Source organism: Euprymna scolopes, chromosome 19 (assembly GCF_053919585.1).
Source record: "Euprymna scolopes isolate OS-2025 chromosome 19, ASM5391958v1, whole genome shotgun sequence".
Taxonomy (NCBI): Eukaryota; Metazoa; Mollusca; class Cephalopoda; order Sepiida; family Sepiolidae; genus Euprymna; species Euprymna scolopes.
This window is the reverse complement of record NC_136500.1, coordinates 48138186-48155329: the sequence shown is the minus strand read 5'-3', so window position 1 is coordinate 48155329 and position 17144 is coordinate 48138186. Positions and strand designations below refer to the sequence as shown.

The 17144-nt window shown below is 34.4% G+C and overlaps 1 long non-coding RNA gene across 1 annotated transcript in view; it reads left to right on the top strand.

Moving 5' to 3' along the window:
- Positions 1-11417, top strand: part of LOC145303564 (uncharacterized) — a 395244-nt gene extending 383827 nt beyond the window's left edge. Inside the window, exon 5 of the long non-coding RNA XR_013873740.1 lies at positions 10980-11417. This is a non-coding gene — a long non-coding RNA (uncharacterized LOC145303564). The remainder of the gene's footprint in view (positions 1-10979) is intronic.
- The last annotated feature ends 5727 nt before the right edge of the window (positions 11418-17144 follow it).

Below are 17144 nucleotides of genomic sequence, written 5' to 3'. Positions count from 1 at the left end.
ACATATCGTCTTTGCTTGTAATATCTGCCGAAACAGATACTACACTTTGATATCGGCCCGAAAGCCAAGAAAATCTTAAAAAGCTAAGAACAGCATCTATTAAGAACAGACCTTTGATCTTAACCAAAAAGGCCAAGCACAAAAGTGTTACCGATCGACCGACCGACGGATTGACTTATAGAGTCGCTTTCACACGACTAAAAATCACAATATGATGTTCTCATTTTATATTTTGTTGTCTTGGTTTTTGAAAAAATATTTTATATATATTATATATACTATTAATAACTATTATGCATTTATGATATAATATATATATATATATATATATATATATATATATATATATATAATGTGTGTATTAAACTATTTTTCTGTTGCACATTCACTGTTTTTAAACTGGTAAAACTGTAAAAACAAATGTAACACATTCATTGTTTTCTTTTCATGTTTCTGTAAATAAATATATTTTTCAAATATCTGAACAGTTTATAAGTATATAAAATATTAACCTAAATAAACATAGTCATTTTAAATGATATGCGATTAGAAAATAAAAAAAATCAGTTGTATAAAATGTTTACGTATTTTTATATATTTTTATTATTAGTGGATGAAAAAACAAAATATAGTTAACTATAAAAATAGTTTATATAGTATATTTAAATAAAATACATTAAAAAACGTAACTGTTTTAAAAAATATAATTACTGGAACAAATGTACAAAGCGAGCGATGGAGCGAGAGAGAGAAAGGAAATAAATGGTTGTTGTTTTTTGGTCGGCATCACCGTGAAATGTGTTTTTTTTTCCTCGGCATAAAAAGAATGTATAAGGCGAGCGAGAAGGAGAGAAAGGGGGAGAGTTGGGATAAATATATAAAGAGAGAGAAATGGAGGAAGAGAGATGAGATACAAACTGACGCCTAATATGTCAAAAAATTAACGCGACAATTTACTCAGAGGGCAAAAGTAGGTATTATTGCGACGCCGCGTTCGTATAGCATGTAAATACCGTTAATCCGGTATATAGGGAATGGTTAGCACTCAGCCAATCATACTGAGCGAAATTATTCTGGAAAGATTTTGGAATGGGAAATGGGAATGTCTATGATCCAGTTACGAAGAGTGCAAGCACAATGTATGTATATTTCATTATGTATGCAGTAGAACTTGATATTGAGAGGGAAAAATAGGAACTACTTCCTTTAAAGATGGTTGCGATTGTAATGATGTTACTTTTGGATGAAATGTAGGATTTTATTATAACGATTAAATGTGTCTAAAATGTTGTTCTAAAGTTACATAAGATAGTGGCTAATAGTCTAGACAGAAAAAATAATTATATGTGGCATCTGTTGTTGCAAACCTACGGTACTTTGGTCGAAAGGGGAATTTCTGCAATCAAAATATTATGTATATATATATATATATATATATATATATATATATATATATATTATAAATTATATATACGTTCTATATATATATATGTTCTATATATTATATACTACCAGGACTCGTTAATCGGCGTTTCCCGGTGGAAGCATACCCTCCACGTAAAAAAGTAATGTACGTTAGTATATATATATATATATATATATATATATATATATATATATATATATATATATATATACTAGCGGGGGCGCTTGGCTTTTCTCCGAACGTAAAATACGCTTAAATATGATATTTTAATTTGTCTAGATTTCGTATATATTATTATAGAGTCGTGATTTCAAAAGTAAAACTATTTTAACCGGCTAAAGACTCATAAAAGAACGGTCCGTAAAAATTCCTGTCATTTGGGCCCCCTAGCGCGTCTCTGCGACTTTTAGTTTCGGAGGAGATAGAGATTGAAAATATGGAGACGGACAGACAGACAGACAGACATGTATCCTTTTTATATATATATATATATATATATATATATATATATATATATATATATATATATGAGAATCGTTCCAAAGTAAATTCTCCTATTTTCTAATTCAAATATTTTAAGACGGGAATGGTACCAATAAAACAAATTACTTTTCTTCTTTTTTTTTGCTTCAAAATATATTTTTCTATGTAGTCAGAACCATTGTTAATGCACTTTTGCCAGGAATTCAAAATTATATCTTTGCTCTGGCTCACGTTCATGACAAGATTTGCTTTTTTAGAGTCTGATGCGGTCAATATCTGCAACGAAATTTTCAGCTCATGAATTCATAAAAGATAGGAGGCATTACATTTGGAACACACCTCGTGTATTACTTCACGCATTTAATCATTGGGTTTGCTCGTATTTATTTCTGTTAATTCTTTTTTTATTGATTGGTTAATGGTCAGCCCGACTCGTCATGACATGTCGGGCGTTTCGATGACGCAAAGTTGCTGTTATGAGTCATGACAAACGAGTCATAGGCAGGAACCAAAGAGGTAGAACACAGTAAAATTAAACGAGATGAGTGGATAGGGCTGACGTCATGTAGAACAATGATTCGCCGCTGTTCTAAGCAAACCAATTGACATTTACGACCAGTGAACATATCCACGCATGAATTCAAGCATAGTTTCCAAACATGTGTTGCCCTATAACACTACTCCTAAAGATATCTGCAAAATATGACGCTCATCTAGACCCAGCCTCCATTTACAGACCCCGCCCTCTCTCGTCTCAATGATATGGTATTACCCCCCCCCAATCTCCTCATTTCAGACTTAGATTTTTTAAAAAATTAATTTCAATTGTGTTAAATAATAAAACATAAAAATGTGGAACAATTCATTCGTAGTTTCTGTTTTATCGTTGATATAGATCATGATACACGTAGGTAGGTAAGTAGGTATTCACATTGGCACACCGGTTCCGATTAAATCACCGAAGTTAAGCAACGTTGAGCCTGGTCAGTACTAAAACGAGTGACCATTTGGGAATTCCAGATGCTATATGTGCGTCCGCTTATTTCGGGAGAGGTGTGGTTGCACACGCAGCTATCCTTATAGGGAGTATCCATTGTCTCTTGTGACTGAACGGGAGCATCGCAGGTAGGTAGATATACGATTGTACACTACGAGCGTATCAGTTTATATAAGCATATATATTAGTGTTGGGACGATTTTATGGATTCCCGCAGATCATTTGTTTATAGAGATGAATGCTTTGCATAGAACTATCCAGACTTTTTGGAGCTGATGCTGAACTTATTAATTTCCGCAAGAGTAGACAGTAGACTCCAGATTTTACATCAGAGCTTCTCCTTGATGCATGTCTTAACGAAGGCTGGAGGTACATTTCTCCCAGTGGATTTAAACACGCCTCTAGATGCTAACCAGAAAATGTCCACGTCTCTGTGCAATACGTACAGCATCTAGTATTCCCAGGTGATCACATATCTGGTACTGGTCAGGCTTACCGTTGCCTAATTACAGTGATCTAACAAGAATCGGTGTATCAATGTGATTGTTCTGTATTATATAGATAGATAGATAGATAGATAGATAGAATTGTGAGGCATAGAACAATGATACAAAATCAATAATGAAGACGCTTTTAAAATTAATCATTCTCAAAAAGAGGTGGTGGTTAGGTCTCATTAAATAATATTCCTTATTATATTCTAAGTATACTTCCTAAGACGTACAGCATAATCACGTTGACACACCGATTCTCATCAGATTACCGAAGTTAAGCAACGTTGAGCCTGGTTAGTGCCAGATGAGTGACCATTTGGGATCACCTGAGTTCTTAAATACGCGACATACTAAGGTTTTCCAGGGTGTTGGAAAGCATTTCTCCTTAAGACAACGTTTAAAAAATTTGTAAGTATGGGAGCTAGTTCTAGTTGAAGCTTTTCCAGCACTCAAGGGCCAGTTGCTTTACGGGAATCAAGGTTTTTGATTAGGTATGCAACATCACGCATAGATATTTTCAGACACAGCAGGAAATACGGGAGGTGGTTGGCAGCCTTGAACGCATAGGGTAGAATTAGCTGCAAAGTTCTTGGCAAAGAGTGTGGCTTTGTCTGACGCTGAGATTACCTCATGTCCATTAATGATGGTTGGAATAGAGCATACACTTCTATTCAGGGTCCTGTTTTCTATTTACCAAACCTGGTGAGAACCAAGCCGCTGCTCAACTACTCTGAATTTAACAGACTGACCATACAACTCTCTCGTGTTCTTCATTACTCTTTTACAGTGTTTGCTGGCAGTCCTGAAAGCGGCTTTATGTGGCTCTTCATAAACTCTCCCTTTAGGGATGGTGCACACCAAAGTGAATTTGAATCAGATCATCCCCATTCATCCGTGTCCCCTCAACCAATCTTGATAAAATTTGGCCGGATAGTGATCTTTAACATGGGCCAAAATTTATTGCACTGTATCTCTTAACTTTGATCTTCCAAAATAACGCTGCCAAAAACAATGTAAGGGTGCCCACGAAGCGTACAGCAAAGTCCCGCCCGAAGCACGGGTATGCTAGTTTTAAATAAGGTAAAAGCAGGGGTTTTTTTTGTTTTTGTTTTTTTTTTTTAACAACGAACATATTACATTTACAACGGAAAGGGACGAATAACAATTCTCTGGGGTTGTAACATCTGGTAAATCGGAAAAACATACCTGGTCTGTCTTTGATTTTGTTTGACGGATCAACGGAAAAGCTGAAAAAAAAATTCATCCCAATGAATCAACAAATCTCGGGTTGTATTTTTGCCAATATTCTTTAACGAAATCTGCCGCTGGTCCAAGACAAACCCATTTTAATCCCCTCTATTGGGAGCCATCACCATCTGTGGATCGTCTTTCTCCCTCTTCCGACTTGCCTGTTCCCTCTCACTCCTGATCTTTGAGCCCTGTCGGTGGGGCATTAGAATACGCCGACTGCCCCCCTGCAGAGGGTAAAAGTCCCTCAATGGGGGTCCTGGATATGACCTTAAACTATATCCAGTGGTAAGGCCCCAGCTTGTGGGCTTTGGGGAGTGTGGAGCCACCCTTTAATTACCATTGCTCCCAGGTTCACTCTGACCCGGAGTGGTAGTACCTGTTAGGGTCTCAACTATGGGTTAAATAGAAACCGACGTGAAAACAACAAATATATTCTATTAAAAAAATTTTCTTCAAAATCTTTGGATTCGGCATTAAATAACCCGAAAACGGTTGATATGCCGTAAAACAAAAACAACCAACCAATCTGATCTTTGACTAAGTGTTTTACAAGCTCTACCTAAAGTTTACATCACTTTAAGTGACCTCTGCGTAAGACTAGGTTAGACTCTAGAAGTCAGTTTATTCTTAAATTATTGTTTGTCTTTAAACATTCTTTTCTATTAAAAATTTTTAACATAAATGATTTTATCCGTAAATATTTATTTCGCTATAGTATTCGATTTTTATAAGTATTATAACGGTCATAATACTCGTCGACTACCAATATCTACAATAATATGTACTATTGTGTGAGAAGTTACAGATTAATATTTATTTGGTTGGAAATGGGGAAGGGCAATTAGGGTTTTCAATTGGATAACTTACCGTTAGAATTAATGGTAAAAAGGATAGGCTGCTTATGTCTAAATGTCTACACGGGCGTTGATAAGATAGATAACTGTGCAAACGAAAATAAAATCAATATAAAAATGTCCACTACACAAATTTATCAACCTACCATAATAGCTAAATTCACCGAATATATTGGTTGAGATGAAAGTACACGTTAATGGAGTAACAAGAAGATAATGTTTGAAACTAACTGGGTTAAACAATTGCATAGAAGAGTTCCTGTACTAATGATCGCAAATAAATTTGTAATAATTTTGTTTATTTCTAAATTGTAATATACGAGGGACGTGCAATAAGTAATGCCCCTGGCCCACTTCCCATAGCAGTAGAGCAACGAAACTTGGCACAGTTATTAGTCTTTATCTACATAGGAACCACCCAGAGTTATGTATTTCTCCCATTGTTTGATGCAGCTCTGGAGACCGTTTTTGTAGAACACCCCAGCTTGGTCCTCCAACCACGACGTGACTTCAGGAATCAAGGCTGCATCATCTGGGAAACGCTTTCCTTTAAAAAACAACTTCATGGCTGGAAAGAGGTGAAAGTAAGAGGATGCAAAGTCAGGAGAGTAGGGAGGATGAGAAGAATTTCATAACCACACGCCCGTGTTTGTGATCTGGCGACATGCGAGTTGTGAACCGGTGCGTTGTCCTGCAGCAGGAGGGTACCTTTGCTGATCTTTCCCCGCCTCTTGATTTTGATAGCTTCCCTTAATTTCCTCAAAAGTGAAGCATAATAGGCTCCTGTAATTGTGGTACCCTTTGCCAGAAAATCTGTCATCACTACTCCGTCCTGGTCCCAGAAGACTGCGAGCATGACCTGCCAGCGGAAGGCTGCACCCTTGCCTTCTTTGAAGGTGGTGAGTCTAGGTGCTTCCACTGCATTGACTGGGCTTTGCTCTCTGGATCATAGATATGGACCCAGGTTTCATCCTGTGTAATCAGTCTTTTTAAAAACTTTGACTCATCTTGGCACATCTCACAAATTCATCCTCGAGCACTCGACGCGTTCTCGCTTCTGGAATGGTGTGAGCAACCTGGGAATCCATCTGGCAGACACCTTATGCATATGCAAATGGTCATGAATGATAGTTTCCACAGACCCTGTACTAATCTTGACATCTTAGGCTATTTGGCGAATAGTAATGCGCTGATCTTCCAAAATGGCAGCCTCAACTTGACGGACAGATGCCTCATCAATGGCAGAAGGCGGCGACCAGGTCTGGGAGCTGTTTCCACAGACTTCCGGCCATGTTTGAATTCACGATGCCAGCGTTTTACAAGGTCGTATGATGGGGCATTATCACCATAAGTTTCGTTCATTTCATCAAAAGTCTCCTGTGGTGTGCGTCCTTTCAAATACAAAAACCGGATCACTGCTCGACATTCAAGAGGCCCCATTTCACACCTCAAAGACCTGTAAAACAGAAACCACAATTAGTTCAGAGCTGTAATTTGCCACATAACTCGTAGAGATATAAATCATTGTGCATGCAAAATTTCAGCTAGATCAGATAACTGGAAGTGGATCAGGGGCATTACTTATTGCACGCCGCTCGTATTAACTCTTCTTGGGCCATGAGTTCAAATATTAAATTAGTTTAATATTATAATAATAATAATAATAATAATAATAATAATAATAATAATAATAATAATAATAATAATAATAATAATAATGTAATAGTTTAATATAATAATAATGTAATATTTCTGAGCATATTATGGTCTTAATCTGACTTACTCATTTCCTTATATTTCTAAATTGTGGGTAATTATTTGTCGATTTAAATACTGTCAAAGTCTAAGCATTTGAATTCACTCATATATGAGAGAGAGAGAGAGAGAGAGAGAGAGAGAGAGAGAGAGAGAGAGCTTAGGAGAACAGAGTAAATTCAATTCTATAAGAAGAGACTCATCGGAATAATATAAAGCTCAAAAAATTTAATCGGAGCTTATATATGTTTGTTTATTGTATATATACTAGCAGGGAGACCCGCTGTGGTCTGGGATTCAATGATAAACGACGAATATTTCACACTTTCATATTTTTATTATCAGTGAAATCGGTGAAATCGTCTATCAATTGATTGCCTGCTCTAGTGGGGGCACCGGGAGGAAGTTTCACATACCTCCGTGCAATGACTTAGTCCACAATACATTGCAGTCTACATTACACTGTAGAGAACTACTGGTGATTTTATGAAATTATGTTTATATATAACAACCTAAATTAAAGTTTAAAATGCAAAAGTCAAATACCATGATTCAGTTGCGTTCTAAACAGAAACATTCACTTCGAACACGCCCCTGTCATATCAAAGAACCTACTGTTGATTTTATATGCCGTGCTTTTCGGCTTGTGTGATAATAAAACCTCTTCACATGCACTTTTGACGCTAGGCCTTGTGAGGTGTTAACTTTGGTAAAAATCTCCTGTTCTTCCTTTCATCCGATTATTTCTATTATCGATATTTATCGAACACACTCCGATACATAACCTATCTAAGAACACTGCCAGACACATAAAGTACCTTCGTGCGAAATTTCATAAAAATCGGGCCAGCCGTTTTCGAGTTAAAAGGAAACGAACACACACACACACACAGACAAATTTCCTTTCATATGATAGAGATTAAAACAAGTTTAGGTAAAAATTACACGGTAAAAATGGCATGAAAAGGAAAAGGATTTTTTTTTAAAAAGGAACAGTTTTCTGTCCTTTTTCTTTTGTTTTTTCTTTGTGGTATTTTTATTTTAAAAATTAGTCAATGACTGATAACTTATTTATATTGTTCTTTAAGTGCTAAAATAAGGTGTTTATCGATTTGTTCAGTTGTTTAAGAAAAAGTATTAACAACATTTTCTCAACTTACGACGAACTTCGACAAATCGGCTTTGTTTTTATACAAATAAATGTTTAGTTGCCGCATTATTTTCAGCAAATTACGGAAAAAACATATGTAGAAAAAACTGTTAGAAAGATCTCCTCGAGTAATATTCGCCCCCATAAGTGTAGTTTTATTTTTGCGAAAATAGATGCACATATTACGCGAGTTTTACAGCAATTCGCAAAAAAAAATGTTCATAACAGAAATTTAAGAAGACTCTAAATCGGAAATTTAGAAAAGAATCGATAATTTTATCGGAATCGGGAAAAATATTGGAATCATCTGTATTCGTTAATGTCTTATTATTCACGCAGCTGATACTGCTACCCCTATGTTTTATAGATTAAGCATATATACTAGTGATGGGAAGATTCCGAGATTTTTCCCGATTCCGATACAAGTACCGATTCCGCACTAAATTTCAGACTCCGATACAATTCTCTATTTCGATTCCGATTCCTTATAAATCTCTAACTGTTTTACAATAAAGTTATTTTTCCCGACTACATGTTAAATGTTCAGATATTTTCTCAAACGTAAAAGCACACTTGCGGGGAATGATCTATAGATTTTAGCTTTACTGATCATTCAAAATCAATAAATATGTATTATCTTATTGTTACTATCAGCAGTGGGATATTTTTTTAAACAAAATCAAATAAAAAAGATAATTGAAGAATCGTTTTGGGCATCGAAAAATAGGCACAAAATTTCTCTGATTCCGATACCGATTCAGACACCACAAAATTCTCGATTTTTCAGATTCCGATTAATCGTCTGAACGCTAATATATACACACGTGAAATAAGCATATACATAAATGTCTCATTGATACCATGCACAGCTGATGCTGATGCTGCAGGATCAAAGCTGCTGCTTTGTTCGTTAAGCAAGTCGGACTTGTGCAATAGAACGCACGAGGATCGTTCTGGTCTGCATGAAGTTCTCTTCGTTTCATCGCTGTTATTTATTAACATGAATGCTTCTTTGACACTGACAACAGCAAAGCTCAGTTATTATATGTGAAGGTTTGGCCTAGAATAGTGCTTCTCAACTATTTTTTACATTGTGGTTTATTTTTAGTGTCAAAAGAAATATCAGGCCCACATAACCTTTAATAAATAGACTTCGTGGCTTAGTGGGGGATGCCCTTTTCTCTTCTCTGCAACCTCTCTCCCACACAAGAGACGTTGCGAGCCTATCCTTGTTTTATCGTTATTTCTATGGCAGGTTCTCGTCTGAATTCCAATATCTGCACCCCCCTCACCAATCTTTCACGAAAAACACCCGTCTAGCTGAATCCACTGTCAAAAATGTTCCCCACTCTTTATCTGTGCCTAAATCAAAACGTAGATTCCATGAACAAAGCTTCTTTCTTAGAACTGCACGCCTGTGGAACTCTGTTCCGTCTGCCTGCTTCCCACCTGACTACAACCTGGATGTCTTCAAGTCCAACGTAAACAAATTCCTAATGAACCGCCTCCTTAAGTAAACACTTCAATAAATCTCCACACTAACGTACTGTACTTGCAATAACCCTTATCCCTGAGTGGCTTCCGGGCCTTGATAAATAGTAACCACCGTGTAAAAAAATAAATAAATAAATATTTTGAGTAACATGGAAATGTGTTTTATTAGCATAAAAATGTAGTAAAAAATTCAATAATTAAACACTCCTGCTGTTTAAGATTAATAGAGCTGTTCTACAGTGATTTTATAAATCATAAGTGATTTTATAAAATTAGAAAAAAACATTTTAATCACTATATATTTTCCTTTGGGCTACTCCAAATCCAATGAAAGCTCCATGGCCTATTGTTGAGAAACACTAGCCTACAACACAGAGGAATAGAGAAGAATCAACGTTGCCATTTTCATTCCATGTACTTGCGGTTCCGTGCTTGAAATGCCACTATTTGCGCGCGTAGAGAGAGAGAGAACAGTGACCATAGGCGATAGATCCTAATATCAACTCCCATCTGGAGTTTCGCTAATGCCCTCTTAGCCATGTTGCGGCTTTAATATCCAAACCTGTTTGCCCCTGGTGGCCCTACCAGGACTCGGAATTCTAGAATAGTACTGACAATACCACATTGCCACTACTCTTACCACAGTGAGAAAGGGTTGAACTTTAGGAGGGGGTGCTGTTTCTGATTCATTCCATGTACAAACAGAAATGCATATAGTAGAACTCGATACTCTCCCTTTTACCTGTTTCTTACTCTTTCGTTTCTCTATTTTATGTGTATAGCTCTTTCTGCTTTTTTTTTTTCTTCTTTCATTATTTTCTCTTTTGAGGAGCTAAAAAATGTTTAACCCAAACTGCCTTTGTACATTTATTTTTCACTCCTTTAAAAATATAAACTGTTACGGCTATTTCCGGTCTGTTACGTAAATCGCAATCGGAAACAATCGAAAACATAGTAGTAGAATTTAAGTATATTTTTCTCCTTTTTCGTGCTTTAAAGAAATTTGTAAAAAAAAAAAAAAAAAAAAAAAAGTCATCTCTTATTTTAATCATTATTTATATTTATCTCGTTTCAGATGCAACCCAATGAATGGTGATGCCATCTTTAAAGCAGACAAAAGCTTCGGCTATCACCAGATGTTGCTGACCTACTAAAACTGAATCTTTTCAATGATTATAGAAATTTAAAATTGAAAAAGAGGTGCAAAAGTCCACCATCGCCCGACATAGTATAGAAAAAAAAATAGTTTCAAATGTTCTTTTTAAGATTCCTTTGAGATAAAAAAAAAAAGAAAGAAATAGTGAAACCAAATAGTGTATTTAAAAAAAAAGTTTTATATGACTTTAATAAGGCAAGCCAAAATAACTGAAACACCCTGCTTGAAAATTTTGTGGAAGTTTTTTTAATTATTTATTTATATATATATATTTACATGTATGTATGTATGTATGTATGTATAAGTTTTATATATATATATATATATATATATATATATATATATATATATATATATATATATATATAAATTCGAGAGCGAGTTGATGCAGTGATTGCAGGTGATTAAATGACTTACTGACTAGATGGTTTTCTAACGAATGATAAAAAATATTTTTTTGGTATAGTTTTAAAGGTTAAAAACTTCAAAGACTATATATATATATATATATATATATATATATATATATATATATATATTTTATTCGTATGATAGACAAAAGAGACAACGTGTAGGTGTACGTGATATAATAATCCCAACAGAACTAGAATACAGCACGCTAAGCCCGCCACCCCGCATCAGTTACCATTGCATCACACCAGTACGAGAGAGGGGGGAGGAGAGATAGGTAAAGAACAGCTTAAGATCGATATATTAATGGATATACATTGGGACTTGATTAGGTAGAGAGATACGGACTAGTAAATTATATATATATAGTGCGTGTGTGTTTGTGTTTAATAGAAATTGATATGTAAATAGAAAATTTAACTATGTTTCCATAAGTGTTTCAATTTCAATACTGTTTTTAGATTATTTGAGAATTTAATCTAAAAACAGTATTGAAATTTTGTCCGCGTGTCTCGACATTATTGTAGATTTATTTTACGTGATAATTCTATCATTTTCATATGTTGATTGAATATATCTACGCAATCCACGATCTTCTTTTTTTCTGTTTTTTTTTTAATAAGCAACCATAAATTTAAATAAGTAGCATTTAAAAAACCATTAACTGATCTATATGATATCGACTTTTCACATGTGTGCGTAATATGTTATTACTATTTATTTATTACTCCGGCAATGATAACGCACACGTTGTCAAAAAAAAGGTGGATAAATAAGCACGTATTACAAATAGATTTCCCATATCTTGAATGTCTCACCTCATCAGTGGTATACCAAGCTAGGATATTCCCGGTAGAGAACCCAAGGGACGAAAGATTCTACATAGGGAATACCCAAATGACTTTCAAAAATAGATTCTATGGACATACACGCTCGATGAGTAATCAAACATATGAAAAGGACACTTCCTTATCGTTATATTACTGGAAATTAGTTAGAGAAAATAAAACACCTAGTATAGAATGGAAGATTATTAGGAAGGCCAATACTTGCCACTCATTGATCTCACCATGTCCATTATGCTTATCAGAAAAACTTGAGATAACTAGGTTTAAAGACAGAGATAAATTATTAAATATTAAATAAGAAACTGCTATATCCTGCAAACATTTCAGAATACACGCACTTAAAGAACTCTAAATTAGTAGACCAGAACAACTATAAGTACAACTAACCCCCATCAAATAACCCCCCCACAAAGAGGATAAGTGAGGTCGCAACTATGATCATACCCGTATGGATTACGTAAGTCGCTTAATATTCTACTTCATCAAGCAGTTATAATATTACTAACCTAAATAAGTACCTGTATGAAGGTATATTTGAACCAAACGGGTAATAGATTGTTTTGGGTGAACCTCGTAATAATGTATGCATATGGGTATTTTTGGGTGTATGCATGTATGGATATATGATCTTTATATACCTGGGTAGGAAAATTAATTAAAAAAAAGGATAAATGAATAAATAGATGAAAGAAAGTAAGGAATGAAGAGTGAATGAAAGAAAAGGGGATAAGGAAATTAGGGTGAATAAATAAAGATGAATGGAAGTACTACAATATATAAGCTTGTATACTCAGTTTGTATAACCTATATACTCTGATTTCTGTCATGTCTTATTATATATTATTATTGTATCGTTATACATCTTATGTATATCTGCCTAACCATCGAAAGAGTGCTTGCTTAATATGAAGATAGGCCTATGAACTTCATGCTGAATTTGTTTTGTTTTATTTACCTTATTTCAATTTTAACTTTATTCCTGCGTAGTTTAGAGTTATTGCCTAGTTTCAGTACGTGTGTTGTGGGTAAAATAAAAGCGAGCAGCATAGAATCGCTTTTGAATATATGTATTAACGTGAGTGTGTGTGTGTGTGTGGCGGTGTATGTGTATGTGTGTGTTGTGTGTGTGTGGCATGTATGTGTGGATGGATGTAGATTGAAAGCCACCGGTCAGTACTTGGTGACCATAGCTAATGTTCTTAATTTACAGACTCCAAGACAAAAAAAAACTAAATTCTCAAGTACCTTATGCCATAAAAACCAAAAGATAGATTGGATGGGGGGAAAGGGAAATGAAAAAGATGTTTATTATCTTCAAAGACCTCACTTATCCTCTTACCGTTTTTACGACTCCCACCCAGGTTGCATTCTAACTTGATAAACGAAATAGGAAAATGTATTTGGTGGAAATATCACTTTCGACGGTAATTCTTGGCCTGAAGACGTAATCCCCCAACGTGGGTGATTACAGAAACATGTATGCACATATGTAGCCATTAATGTTTGTATAAATAAAATTAATATATGTACATATATATATATATGTACATTGTGTATATGTACATCTATACATATGTACATCTATACATATGTATATATATACATATGTATATATATACATATGTATATATACATATATATATATGTATATATACATATATATATGTATATATATGTATATATATGTATATATATGTATATATACATATATATGTATATATATGTATATATATGTATATATATATATGTATATATATGTATATATATATGTATATATACATATATATATACATAGATATGTATGTATATATACATATATGTATATGTATATATATGTATATATATATGTATATATATATATCTATACATATGTATATATATGTATATGTATATATATATATGTATATGTATATATATGTATATATATACATATATATATGTATATATATATACATATGTATATAATGTACACGTATATATATGTACATATATACAAATATATATAGTATTGGTTCTCCATCGATATTGAATGCATGTTTGGACATCTTTTTTAGTTCTTTCCCCGTGATAACGGTTTTTATGTTGCAAAGGAAAGATAAAAAGGAGTTGTTAATAGATTTAACGTTTATTAGAGATGCCGGTATTATACTAGTAACGCCTACCGAACATGAAAGGCATGTTATAGTCGACATGAAAATGTGTGAATAGCAAAAATAACATAGGGAAGCTTTGATTCTAAATTAAAGAGTACATCTATCCTGTTGCATCTGTTCATCATTACAAGACTAAATGCACGTGTTTTCAAGGAAGCAGAAGAGAATGCATGAATGCACGGAGTTGCAAACAGACTTACATACGATATCTCGAACGTTGTTTAGGATTTACGAACAAAGCATTAGTCTGGCACACTTGAATTTAAAATACCCTTTGCATTAGTCTGTCACGCTTACGTCTGAAACATTCTATGTATTCGTCTATCACACTTAAATTTTAAAATACGCTTTGCATTGGTCTGTCACGCTTGCGTCTGAAGCATTTTATGTATTCGTCTGTCACACTTACATTTAAAATACGTTTTGCATTGGTCTGTCCCGCTTAGATATGAAATAGTTTTTACGTTGGTCTATTACTCTAACGTTTAAAAAAGCATTTGCACTGGTCTTCTGTGCTTATTTTTGAAATAGCTTTTACATTTCTCTGCCATTAAGTTTGAATAGGAATAGCGATTACAATTTTTAATAGCCTCTACTAACGTAAAAGCTATTAACATTGTAATCGCTTTAAATATTGTTCGTCACGGTTATGTTAGAAATATGCTTTGCATTGGTCTTCCAAACTGATGTTTGAAATGGTCTTTGCGTTAGTATGTCACACCGATGTTTGTAAAGGATTTGAAAATTGTCATACTTACATTTCTTTGTTTTTATGTGCCACCTTTGAATTGTTATATCACGCTTATTTTTAAATAGCCTTTGTGTTGATCGGTCACACTACGTTTGAAATAGCACTGAGTTGATCTGTCAGGCTTACGTTTGAAATAGCCTTTCCCATGGTCTGTTATGCTATGCTTGAAATAGCATAAAGTTTGTCTATCAGGCCTATGCTTAAAAAAACATTGAGTTAGACTATTAGGTTTATGTTTGAAATTGCATTGAGTTGGTCTATTAGGCTTATGCTTGAAATAGCATTGAGTTGGTCTATCAAGCTTATGTTTGAAATAGCATTGGGTTGGTCTACTACGTTTATGTTGGAGATGGTATTTTCATAAAATAAGACAGAATGGAGACGTGGTAATTATACTCGTTATTATATTATTTGGATTATATGGACGACAATTCTTATCTTAATTATTATTTTTACAATATTTCGGCCGATGTAAATCCCTGTCCTTCTTCATGTGCATTTTTTTGACCTTTTAGTTTTGTCGAACTCGGATATCTTTATTTAATCGATAATGAAAGGCGGATACCATTCCGTTAGCTGTATAAGCGGAGTAGGTTACATCGGCTGAAACGTGCTGAAAACAACAACCAAGATAGAGAATATTAGTCCGAATAATCCAAATGATGGATTTCCATTACAAAAATGTTGAAATATACCCGTTTTGTCTCCAGCTTTCTTGTGCTTTAACCCAGTTTAATCGCACTAAATCAGCAGTGACAATGGCATATATGTATATTCTCAAAGCCATACCCGAATCTGTTAAATCATATTCAAAAATCTAGTAGAGCGTGATCTCTTTCTTCTAACTTTTTCCTCGCGGGAGAGACGCTATTATTACTGCCAGGGAAGATGCTTATATTAAGCTCCGATCTTTGATTCCTACTTGTAAGACATTCACAGCAATAGCTCGTTTTCATTCATTCATTCATTCATTTCGTATGAATCGGATGATTCTGTTGTTGGCGTTTGTTTTCACAATATTTCTCTAGTTAGAATTCTCTCTAGTAATGCTTCAGGTACTTATAGGAGGGGGTCATATGAAGGTTGCCAACATTCTAAGTGAAAGTGTTTATATGAAATGAACTGATTTCGAACTCGGCACACTCAGGTTAACAACTTAGCCACCGCCCCATATTGCATCTTGAAATGTTTTCCTGTCTTCCCTGAGCGTCAGACGGAATTTTCATGGAAACAGCTTCTTTGCATTGGCTTCCTTTCTGTGGAACACATTACTCTGGGACTGCCTCCCTGTTGATTGGAACTTGTTCGTCTTTAAATTCAACATTAAGAAATCATTGTCAATCGCGCTACATAAGTTAGAGGCAATTCACACGATTGAGTAAATGTGAGTACTCTCATAGTGTTCCTCGTCTTTCAGCTGACTATCATTTCCGTCTTATTAACCCTTATCCTCCAGTTGCTATTTGTCTTAATATGTAGTGACTATACTAAAAAAAACGTGGTTTTGCTTTGCTATTTCTGTTACTGGCTTCTTGTCGTTACTCACATATTTTAATTTAATATTCTATGCTTATACTCATACTGCTATTCTTTGCTTAGACTTGATGTTTTGTACGTTTCCTAATTTTTCCTGAACACGATTCTAATCTTAAGCTTTTTTTTTTTTTCATCCATTTCTATTTCCACAGATTTTTTCTTCGTTCCTTCTTTTGCGGTTTAATCTTGTTATTGTTTTTTTCCCCCTGGTTTTCTATCTAATGCCATTATGAGCATCCCCATTGATTTCCAGACTACAAAGCAAAAAGGTGTGCAGAAATAAATGCGTGACAAAAGCAAGATAAATTACTCTTTTACCTACCTGAGTAATGTTTCTGTTTTAACTTATTTAAAGTTTTTTTATTTTTTTAAATTTCAAAATGAA